The sequence below is a fragment of the Bombus pascuorum genome, chromosome 9 (assembly GCF_905332965.1).
Source record: "Bombus pascuorum chromosome 9, iyBomPasc1.1, whole genome shotgun sequence".
NCBI classification, from domain to species: Eukaryota; Metazoa; Arthropoda; class Insecta; order Hymenoptera; family Apidae; genus Bombus; species Bombus pascuorum.
In genome coordinates this window covers 8,583,470-8,596,734 of record NC_083496.1, presented here as the reverse complement: position 1 = coordinate 8,596,734, position 13,265 = coordinate 8,583,470, and positions in this window count along the sequence as shown.

The window sequence follows — 13,265 nt, the reverse complement described above, 5'->3', positions numbered from 1 at the left end:
GTTGGTAACTGCAATTACTTGAGATAATCAATGGTAATTTTTCGAAATGGATATCTAACTAAGTGGTCTATTTTAAATAAAAAAAGAAACCTGTTATATAATTAATTAAAATAATCTACCATTGTATTTTTCGTGTCGTGATTTTTTCTTTTTATCTTATAACTTGAAATAACGCGAAACATAATTATTCCATTTTCTCAAACGACAACAATTCCCCTACGAAAATAAGTGTAGCACGAAAAATGAAAAACATTCGTTTGCTCGCGATTGTAAAGCATAGATATCATAACGGTGATTTAGTTCAATGATTTCCTTTAATATACCGCTAGAATTCGTGTAATCAGTGTTCACAAATACACACGCGAACCGTGATCACTAAAAAATAAAGGTACCTGTTTCATTTTGAAATGGTAATGCGGAATTCATTATCTGGAACAATAAAAATGCAAATCGTTTTGGATAAATGAATTTTCGGATAGCCGACCGGAAAAAACAGCAAAGGTTAAAAGTGTGTGATAACGGGAGGAGAAAATCAATTAGGATTAAACGTAAATATTTATTAAAGGAAATAGGCGATATATATTCTCGGCAAAAGATATTTATGCCAGCGTTTATCAATTTCATTTCAACGGTAGCTTTCAGATAATTGATTTTTTGAAACTTCATATTATGGAACTTACTTTCAATAAAAACTAAACGTAGTCTATTCATTTAAGAGCGGTAGTTGCGTCTTGATTGCGGAGGTGTACAAAAGTTTTCACTTCTTCGGTTATTAAAATTCAATTAAGATTGAAAGAATATTAGACCAAAAAGGATATTTAAAAAAAAAAAAGAACGTACTTGAATAATAAATCAGCACGGTGAATGTTGATTTTCTCTGGCGATCAGATTTATTTTTCGAAGATTGTTGTTACTGTTCCATTAGTTAAAGTAATGACCATAATAGTGACATTTATGTTACATTATCGCTTTTAATTTCAAACTAACTTCCAAGCCTGATTATAACTTTACGCTCCCTACATTTGTTTGCTATCCTCCGTAAATGTTAGATAGTTTATACTTCTGTTAATTATAAACTTCTACATACCTACTGTGCCAACCAATTATGCATTCACATGAAACAGTTTCGGAATTAAGCTCTAAATTATGAAAGTTTCGAATCAGTTTAACAGGATTTGTAATTTTCAAAATGTCAAGTTTACTACGTATACACATGTACGTCTAGATCTTACACTAGTCCATAAGTCATAAATATTAAAAAGCGTGGTATCGTAAAAATGAAACATAACTGGAAATAACAGTAACTAAAACGAATATTCTTCTTGCGTATGCGTGTCCCAAAAGTACACGTTTCGAATAAATTCAGAGTGGAGAATAGCACGGTTTGATAGTCGAACCACGAAACAAAGCACACGTGTTGCGTGTAGATACTAGATCCTCCAAAATCTAGTCTTTCAAGTTTAATTACCAGCACTCAATCGGTTAGCCGATTATCACAATGATAACGTAGCAATCTCTATTATCGTTTCACCGACTGTTCCGTATCGCTTCGTTGGCATCGGTTCCACGCTGGGCCGCAGGTTTAACGGCGGATGCAGTTCGGTAACGCTGTGCAACTAGCGATTTTGGCATGGTTAGATCGCAGCTTACTAGCCACGTAAGTAATGTATTATTCTACCTGTTGCCCGATAGCTTCGCGGCCTATAGTGCCGAAGAAGAGGCTGTGATCTCGCCAATCCTTTTACAAGTTTGCAACACTTGCGACACATCCATCATTTATCCAGATTCCGCCCATTTCCTTTCGCTGTCTTTATATCCCTTGCCACAGGAAATATCTCCCTTAGCTACACAATTCTGGTTACTATGCTTCGAATGTAAGATAAGAAAATATGCATCGACTTGTACAGAGTATGGCCGAATGTCTTTCAAACGCTAACAGGAAGTGATTTCTTATGCAAAAGTAAATTAAATCTCTAATGCAATATCCTTTCACACTTTACTTTCAAAGATCTATCCGGTTTTTCTACGCACACCAGACACTGAAAACTCACTCAGTCGCAATAAACGTTCACACTGAATTTCTAGTCTCACGAAAGTTTTCCAGTCTTATCCCTTTTAATGGTAATTGACGCGGCGTAAATTCACGCGCAACGAGAAAGCTTAAGTTGGTTCTTTTAGAATAAGGGAGATTTTTTGCAATGTCGTACAAGAACAGCCATCGGGATTCTGTGAACGTCGCAATTTGAAGAGGTCATCCCAATTTTCCTACTAGGTTTTCTCTGCCCGGTACATTCTGCGGAACTTTTTAAAGTTTCTAAAGTGTTATTGAATTTTTCGCAGGGAAAATTAGAGGCTGATATAAGTGATTTTCTTGAAAATTGTGGTTCCACTGAGAAGATTGTCTCTCTGCTATTATCGTTACCTTGGCTACATATTGCATATTTCCTTTGTTAAATGTGTTATTTATTTCATATATTTGAGACACGTTAATTTTTTGGGACGTAATAATATCTTCTATGCTAAATTGGTTTCTTTGAAATTCGATGGTTTTATTGTTCACCATATCTTGAACTAGGTCGAACATTCGCAGTTTTTGACTAATCTTCCGCAGGAGGTTACTTCTCTAGAGGAACAAATTTTGAATAAAAAAATTATGAAACTTTCACGTAGGTCATTTAATATCAGGTACTTTTATTACTGATCGTACATTTTATATTACACAATCGTAAATCACATCTTAAAAATCGAACTTTATGTGTATTCATTGAAATATCTTTTGGTCAGAAATTTTTTATTTTCTAGATGAAGATTTTTCAAAGGGAATATCGATGTGCAAAGATCAATCTCAGTCCTTGGACCTGAATACAATTAGCTCAAACTGTGTCGGACGTTAATTACCGCATAATCGGGTTTCAACGTGATTTTACGGGCTACTTGATACTATCTCGACAAAATAACGATTCATGCAATTAAAGTCAAGATCACGGTTTTGCAGTACACGCATTATAAACATCATTAAATTCAACACCTTGTTAAATTAAATAATGTTCAGATATCAAAAGATCCATGTATTTATTTCTAATAATTTGCACAAAAATATATTTTAAAATATTAAATTTTTAATAGAAATCTGTTAATAAATTTAAAAGACAAATGTTTTTATCGCCAATATATATTTCACATAAATTGAAAGAAACAACTCGAAAGTGTCTTAATTTCGAGACTAATTAAATTGAATTTAATGTTTTTAACATTTATTATAAGAGAGTGAAAGAGAATTAACGAAAGATTAAAAAAGAAAATTATTCAATGTATCTGATAAGAAAATATCTTGGAAAAAATCTTAATTTTATTAAACTACACATTTTTAAAATCTACTTTGAAGGAATAAAGGAACAATGGGGAAAGATCAAAAGATACGATTAGTGAAACTATTTTAATCATTCGAACGAAATTACATTCCAGACGAAAGGAACATGTTTTGGCGTTTAACAGCAAGTAAGGATAAGTGTTCGAGCTTTTACGAAGGAAGTCATGCAAAGGGAAATAGCTGTGGTTTCTGCGGTTAAACGCCTTTGCATAGCATATTTATCAACCCTTATGGACAGTGGCGGGTGTAGGAATTTCTTGGAACATTAACTCATACCTCGTATAGCTATTCATCATGCTGAGTGCTTGCCCGTGTATTTCTGCCTTCAAAGCGTACAATTTTTGGTTTCGCACGGTCTGCAATTTTTTCCAGCTAATTACTGTGGCGATGATTAGCTATTTAAAAGAGATGTAATGAATCAAATCAAAATATATAGGCTGGAAAAATTGATATGAAACATTTAACGCATAATATCACGAACAATAATATATCACATTTTTCATCAATTTTTCTAAAAAAAAATTACAATAAAACTATATCTATTAAATAAATTGGAATTTGTAAAATTTACTTGTACGAAATTTCATCTTGATACTTGTAACTTGTGACTCAGTTGAGGAATAAAAAGATATTACCCGGACCAACACACGATATTCATAACGGACTTAGAGTAAGACGCTATAGTGAACGCAGCAGCTTATGCTACCGATGCAAAAATTTTCCGCCAAGACCGCGAATTTGTACTGCTTTTTCTCGTAATTGCGAGGTAACATGCGTTCAAATACAATGTAACTTATCGTATCGCTTTCTTTAAATATGTGAAACGGGTAGAATAGGAGATGCTGGAATTCGAACAACAGAAGGAATTGTCTCCTTCAATTAGCTGTTAATGTGTAACATGACCATCTGAAAAGCGTCAACTGTGACGAACAGGTAATCTGGTGACCGTGTTTCCTGCTTGGGAGAAGATCGATAGAGACGATGGAGACGAGAATCGAAATTGTAACGGTGTAGAGAATAATCGAGGACGAAGGCCTAATAGCCGAACCGCGTAATAGCGGTGAACCGGCCAATATCAAGTTATGCCGTGTAGGGAATAGGATATCAAATAGTACATCAAACAGTGTCACGCCTTAAGCCACTGTTAACGAAGGTTCGCTGACACTTGATCGTTTAATTAAATACCCTCAGGTGGCCTTATTTAGAGTGCTTTAAATTAAATTTAGTATCCTTCAGAAACGTGTGTTATATCTTGCCTGTATTATAAACCTGACTATATATCTTCCTTCGAAGCTTTCTCATAGTAGAAAATCATTTAGACTCCTAAAGGGTATATTATTGTTTGAAAAATAGGATGAAATTATAAGTGTATAGGTACGAGATTAATATCATCAATGTGGAAATGTTGGCTTGGATACACAGAGTGTTTAGTCTGCTTATATAATTTTTCAGATGTATAAAATTAATGAATTCTCTAGTCGTGATAATGTGTTGAAAAGAATTTGTTAATTCTGATTTATCTGTATTGTGCATAGAGTGTAAAACATATAGCAAATTTAATAATGGAGATATTTGAACAAGACGTACATTTTGGATATTCGTTTGTGTCAATCAATGTTAGATAATTATTATATAATTATTGAAGTATTAAATATTATATGTACGTAGAACGAACAAATGTAGTTAACGGTGCCATTAATTCTCCTTTCAAGGTTCGATTCCATTCCACATTTCTAAAGCTATTAATTTTTGGTATAATGTAATATTTGTATTCAGAGTACTGAAACGAAAATCAGACAAACTTTAGTGATTTATGTATACCACGTGTCAGCTATGTATGCTTCCAAGTAACTAGAATTCTGTTGGGATGAGAACGCTATAAAATTGATGAAATTTTAATAGATATTGCGGAAGCGTCGATACCAATAAAAGTTTCAAAGATAAATTGACATATTATATTCGCTAATGGCATAGATAATCAATATGATACGATAATTATATTTCCTGGAATATCATGATATTTCAATTTCGTAAAATTTCTTCCTGGTCATCCAAAACGCAAACTCGTAAATTCCAATTTTATTTGAAGATTTAAAAGTACCGATAAACTATAAGAGAAGTTAATCGATTATAAAAAGTTAAAGAAATGGAAAAAATTTGCAAAATACTACATACAAATTTTAGTTTGTCGAATATCTTTTCGTGATTACAATAACAGAGATTAAAGCGATAAAAAGATTTTTGGGAATTAAATGACTCTTTTTCACCATTTGAACATATTGGATTAATCACAAAGAGAGTATGGCAATTCCGTTTTGTGTGCACCAATCTAGCCGCGGTATAAGCTTTGCAATACCAATGTAGACTCTAATTATTGTCTGTAGTACAACCCTATTGTTACGTGCTCCATAGACTTTGATTATATTGTATGATGAATTTTCTGATTAATACAGTTTTCGTTAAATGTAAACGCGATGCAAATTCAGGATCGATAATTTTTTAGATGCAGTATTTGTATTTATGTATTTTATATACAGTAAGATATTGATTATTGAAGGATCAATCAACGAAAAATTTGAATGGTTGGATCGTTCCGCGTAAGAGAAATTGGAAAACGGGAATAAGAATTGAGATAAATTGTTACATTTTTATTCACAAAAGTTCGTTCTTCTGAAAAATATCGGTATAACGATATACATAGATTTGATTTTTACGCTTCATATTTTAGACAGAAATATAAATAACTATGTTATAGTAGAGTGTAATTTCTAAATGTAAAGCATGCAAGGATAATTTACTAATTGCACAAAATGTTTAAAGAATGAAAGAAAAGAAGGAGTAGTTAATTCACATTTCATAAACATATACAAATATTTAATACACGTAATAATTTTCCAATTTTTCCTAGAAAATACCAGTTGAAAGTACCACGAAGTATTAAACTAATTTAAAGGAATATTCATTTCATTGCATATGTCGCTTAAATAACAGAGAAAGAAGGAGGATAGTTAATTCCCATATTATAAAAGTATTCAGACGGTTAATACACGAAACATTTTTCCAATCTTTAGATGATACTAAATGAAAACATCGCACAGTGCATTAAAGTAGTATTAAACATGCTGTTTAAGCTTACAGCGTAATTTTCTAAAATATAAAACTGAAATTACGGTGGTAGTGATCGCACAAAATTTCCACCGATATTATCGTGTCAGAAGCTTGGATTCCGTATAATACGGTACATGTAGTTTAATAAACATTTCGGTAATATTTCCATCCTAAAAAATTTATTACAAAGGTACAGGTAACATGATCGTGGAAATTGCACTGGTCATGTTTTAATTCCCATTTCCAGCAGCTGCATTTGAAAAATTAAAGGCCAGCGCACAACATGCATTGTAAAAAAAATCGCGCTTCGCTCACTTTCTCACTTGGCTTAGTTCCATTTACATTTAAGCATGGCTGCGTGAAATAGCTGGTTTAGAGAAACACAACAATGCATCTATGTAGAAAAACAATGCAATGGTGCAATTCACACGATCGCAAAAAAATAGGAATACGAACAAACAATTTCAGGCACTGAATTGAATTAAATGATTTTGTAACAGTTTTGAATAAAATAAAAACAGTCTTGTATAATAAATTTGATTATCAAATATACTTGCCGAATAAGAAGTACTATTTTCTCGGTCGTTCTGTATTTCACGCTGTGCTTGAGAATATCCTTCGCGTATATTAAAGCTCTTGGCCTCTTAAAGACTTCGTAATGGATGATAACAGAACAAAAATGAGGTTGCACAGTGGTTGAAACGCGTATTTCTCTATTTTCTAGAATTAGAATTCTTCTTTTCCTTTTTCATAACCATTTTCGTGTTTCTTGTGGCCACGATGAGGCAGATAAATATCACTACATACGTATAATGTGCAGACGTAATTAAAAAAGTGTACTTCTTGGAGACATTTCCTTTTTCGTTATATTTAAGATGAAAGTATTCTACGTTGAAGCTAAAAAGTTTGTATCATATATTATACGGTATGCAAAATATTCTTATCGAATACGCATTCTACGATGAAATCAATTTTGATTAACATGTAAATCTTTTTTAATGTTATGATATTGTTGGAAATGTAACACTGAATGATAAACGAATTTATTACACAACCTGATACTTCTTAATACATCATTAAAATTACTTGTATAATTAATCCATAAATGAGAAGAGACTATTATGGAAATGAAAATAGTATGCAAGATAAAAAAGAAGAATGTTGGTCAAGCTGAATGTCTTGTTTAAGCAAGAATAAAATGGCCTCTCTATGATAATAAGGTCGCCAAATAAGATGCAAATACAGAGAATGTTCGCTTTAGTCAACTACGTGAAAAGATTTAACGATTCGCTTAAGCGGCACTATTGTACACTCAAGTTAAATTCTACCGTTGCTCGTTCTTCGGTGTTAACATGTTTTACTATCCTTTCATATCGCCCCTATTGTCGCACCTTCTTTTGACACTCGCTTATGCCATTTGTCATCTAGTCCCAGACGACTCCGTGTAAATAGGGCAAACTGGATGTACTTAAATTTTCACATTATGTCAGCAGTTTGTAAATTGGTAGGTAAATTTTTGAACTATATCACCGTTTTGGAATTTAGTAGCGATCATATTATTTGCATATTTATTATAGTAACCAATGTATATAACAACAACGATAACAAAGGAATATGAGTACAAATATTTAGCTATAAAATAAATTATTTCCTATCCACAGTATAGATATCTACCTAAATATTACATTTTATTTGACTCTTAATGAGCTCGTTTTAATTAATGTCAATGGTACCGTTGATTTCAGAATACAAATTAAGTTACTTAACTTTATTATGTTGAAATATTATAGTGTGACTGAATTAATTACTAGTACGTGACTGTTACTATAATAACAATTATTATGTTAGAACGTTCATGTTGAATTATTTAATTTTATCTCAGCTTTTGTTTCTCGTGTAACAAAGGGTAGTATACGCAGATTAAAGTCAATCACAAAATCTACCTTAGTAATCTACCTTATACTTACCTATCTAATCCAAAGTGATTCTCACATTTAATCCACCTAGTAATAGCAATTAAGAATTCCAAACGATTAAACGATTATTTTCGTTCCACTTCTTATCATTTTTATCAATGTAAACTAATAATAATACTATTAATAAAATAAAACTAGACACGAGTGAAAACATGACCATGTTATAAGTAAGAAACTTTTCTAACAATACTAAATGGACAAAATACCTACGAAAATTAACATTAAGATAATTAAGATAAGACAGACTAACGATAAAAGGATTACACTTCAATCGGAATTGTGGAGCGACTAGGATTCGAAATAATTCGTTTAGAAACATCTGATGTAAGTGTTGTTAGTTAGTAGATTCGAGTTTCCTATGAAACAGCAAATGTACTCAGGATGAAGGTGCCTTCCAGGGACAATGCAATGACGCGGCTTAGCCAAGATTTATACAGCTTTGCACAGCTTCGTGCATCCGTGACTCTCTTGAAGGAATACGGTGGTATTTGCTCTAACTTAAGCGTCCTAGAAGATGCCAAAGATTACTCACCGGCAACAGACTATATTTTAACTGATCGAATAGACTTTGCCTATTATTGGAACTGCTTGAAGTCGAATCGACCGATTGAATTTCAGAAGACCATAAATTGAATTCTAGCGAAATATAAGCTTCTGCAGAATTTCATAACTCTATTTTTTTATCGTAAAAAATCCTTTAAATCTTTCAATAAAATATGAGAATAATTGACTGGATCGTAGATATTATAAATTGTATATCACTATCATTTTGTCTAAAGTATCTTAATGTTTAACACGTGGAACTCAAAGTAATGTTTCCTATAAAAGGAAAGGATTTCACACGTGATAAAAATACACCAATTTTTGATAATGTTTCATACCTTTTCAAAGAAATTCGTCACTCGTCGAAGCTACAAATGAATTAATTGATTTATTCTTTTCCCTAAGATAAAGCGTTGTTCTTCTACGTTTTCAACTTATTTTGTACCATTTTTGACATTTCAAATAAATGTTCCTATGCTATCATATTACATATTAATTAAAATAGCACATTAATTAGCCTTCATTTACATTGCGAAGCACGTCCTAATAAAGTGGCCGGTCGAACCTCGCGCGTTCCAAAGTAAATAATGCATCGGTAGGGAATGAAGGCGCACGAACGATAATGGAGAGCGACGTCTGAAGGCTCTGGAAGCTTCCATTCCCCGGGGAATCTTCTTCGAAAGTAAACTCGATTGTCCGTTGGCTGGGGTAACGTGGTATTGCGCGTGAACCAGCTAGCCGCAGCGTGCATATGTATATACTAGAGACGACTCCGTTCTGTCGTTAGAGTTGGGCTAATTTATGCGCGGTAAATCGGTCAGCTTCGGTACGATGAAGTGCTGCACGATATAAGTTACGTGCACATAAAATATCTGTTATGTAAATCGTTCGACCGAAATGTCTAAGGCCCACGCGCGCGATATCTCTGTCTTCTTCGGCGTACCGGTGAAAATTATAGGCCGCAACCACATCGTAGCTCGGAGTATCCAATAGCGAGACATTCCTGCAGAGACTGCCACTAGGCTGGAAGATTTGTAGAAGGTGACGACGATGTCTTCCTTGGCTGACCTCCACACGAGACAAGTTCACTCCCCGGTCTCGACCAGGGTCGGGTTCGTTCGTGCCGCGTTCATAAATCTTCTAACTTTAAAGCCTGATTTACAGTGAGAACATGAGTCACGACGATACACCAAGTAACACCGTGATACGATTGCCAGGTGAATAAGAAATTGTGGTGGTCAACGCTTGCAATTTCCACGGTAACGCATTCCTATCGTAATAGCGCTTTTATATGTTTTATGATTCAGGAATTAATTTTCTTATTATACGAATATATATATAATATATTTTTATTATATATACAATAATGAAATTATATAATTCTTGAATCACAACATACATACGAGTTAATTACTTTAACAATTAGTTATAAATTATTGATAACTTCTTGATATTTATCAATATCTACGTAATTATATTTGGTCCATGCGTTATATTATATTCTATACTTAAAAATTATTTATATATCTAAACGCAGTTTTACTTCGTACTAAAATAGTTTCGCAACCTCGTCCTTTCACCTTTCAAAAATTACTGTAACTCCCTAAGATACTGTGTGTCGATAAGTTCAAAAGAAGAAGACTGGAGTACAAAGTAACATGTAATAAGTCTATTACTCGGATTCTTATCCGAATTTATTGCAAGAAGCATATCAGCGTATTTTCGGTGTAACCTCGTTCTGTCGTTAGAAAGAATTTGTCGTGTTCTAGAGAACTTGCGTAATTTGCGTCGAAAGATATTTAACAGGCGTAATCGTAATATCAGTTTGTTACTCGATATTTCTGTAATGTTTGTGTCTTAGAGTGCCTTAGTTAGAATTAAATCAGTTCTATTACGATAGTATTAAACGCACTTACGATTAGTGGATTTCGCATAAAAGTTAGCTACTCTGAAAGAGAAGCAGAAGAATCTACCGACCGGAAGTATTGATTTATCAAGCAACCGATGTTCACATAGTGCAACGCCTTGTTATCCTACGACATTCTAGTAGCAATGTTTTTTACTTATTTCACATTTAGCTTTCCTGATAGGCGCACGATCAGCTCGTAATAGAACTTCTTCCTTTTTCGAGCCGTAACATTCTCTAATTCGTTGTCTTCCATTTTCTTTATCGTCTCCGTTCTTTTTTGCATTCTTCCCCCAATGCCTTTTTTTTGATCGTTTTCTCGATCGTCGGCAACACCAACAGAAGACCTACATTGGAAACCATCAGCGAATCCAAGAAGAAGATTGGGTGGAAAGAAAAGTGGTCCATCGTGATGGTCGTGCGGTGAAATTCAGAGTGGAAACTGGTAATATAAAGAGATAGTCGTTCGAGCAGATAGGAATGGGTTTCGGGGGAAAGGAATAAACCTTATACGACTGTCACGATCGATCACGTAGTTCGTTTTCCACGTGCAGACGCTTTCGCCACTTCCATCATCGGAATGTACACTCCATACTCGTTAGTGTTTACAATTTTATAAATTCCTTCGATATCTCGCTGCATTCGAATGTTGCAAAGAAACAGTAAATCTATATACGACTGGATTATATCTATACACGTAAGAAATAAACAGAAGACAAAACACGATTAAAAACAAGGTCATATTGGATATATGTTTATATGAACTTTTTCTGTTATTTTTATATCCTTAGTACACCCCTGTTCTACTTTGCTTGTGCAAAAAGATACCGTATATTATTCATAACAATATAACGATGCTGGAAAAAAATCAAAGTTATTTTATTCGTATAAAAATCTAGTTTCACGTTTGTATCATAGCCATATTATTTTTCTGGATCTCTTGCGGATTTGTAAGAACGAAATATCACTGGGAGGTGGGTGTAAAATTGACAGATATTCCCTTGGACGTAGTTAAAGGAATTGCTTCAATTACGTGCTAAAGCTTCACTATTAACGAGTACCCTGATAGCTGGAAATTAGAGCGGATAATGCAATTTAGTCACGTAGGCTGGCAGATATCCATGAAAAATTGTCGATTTCATGGCTAACCTTAGACAGATGTCTATTCCATTTTCCAACAGCATGACGTAAAAAGTGAGAGAATTACGATTTAATAAATCTTGCCCGATTTGTCGATATGAACGAGAATTATGTACTACTCTCATTTTCTATCATTATATCATTTGTTTTCTAACAACAATACTTTTTAACAAAAGACAGATTTGCATTTGCAATAATTGAAATTATAATTAATTGTTTAAACTGGATATATTTAATAGGTTTAAGCTATAACAAATAAAATTTCATCATAATTGTATAATTATAGTTGCTATATTCCTGTAATGTAATATATACATAACAAAACACTTTGTTTTGAAATACCTCAAACATTTAACACGTATTATTCCTTGGATTTCAAAATAATTGATAAAATATTTCTGCACGTTTTCTTGACACTGGTTATTCGTAAAAGTAACGTAGACATTGTATGCAGGAACAATACATACATACGTGAATGCACGGGCACGCAGAGGATTTTCAAAATCGATTTTCTCGGAAACTAAACTTCGGATGGGAAAATTCTATTCCATACGTTTGATTTATTTTTGTACCAGGTATTATCTTTTTCTCGCTTATAGTACTTTCACATTCACCGTACTGCCCTATTTTAAAGACAAACGGTGAAAGGACCTCGATTAATGAATATATACCATATATATCAGTAAAAATAAACGAATGAGAAAAAAGCGGGTAAGCCAGTTAATTTCGTACTCGGTGTTAGAATTTTGTCAGAAAAGGTCAACTCCAAATTCCAAATAACGTTCGGAATCACCATGTTCGTGTACACCATTATACCAAAACACGTTGCAATAACTCGATTACTAAGAATATATACTCCTTTACACACAAAAATAAATAAAAGAATATATACAATTGACGACACAATAGACTGAAAACAAACAGAATATGATTGATTATTGGATGGAATTTATTGGAACGTCGAATTTGTGATAAAATCAATATTCGCACATTTCAAGCCCGCACCGTATCGGTATGTATGAATGTATGAATGCTTGAAAAATGTTACATTCCGCCTGTTTATACTGCATAATCTTTACGTGACGCGCATACAAATACCAAGACTCTGACACAACATTTAAATAAGCGATTGATAGACATTTTCTGGACGTGGCGATGCAGAAACATCTTGCTTGTCATGTGTCATTTACATACATTTCAACACTTCCACATTGTTGCAAAT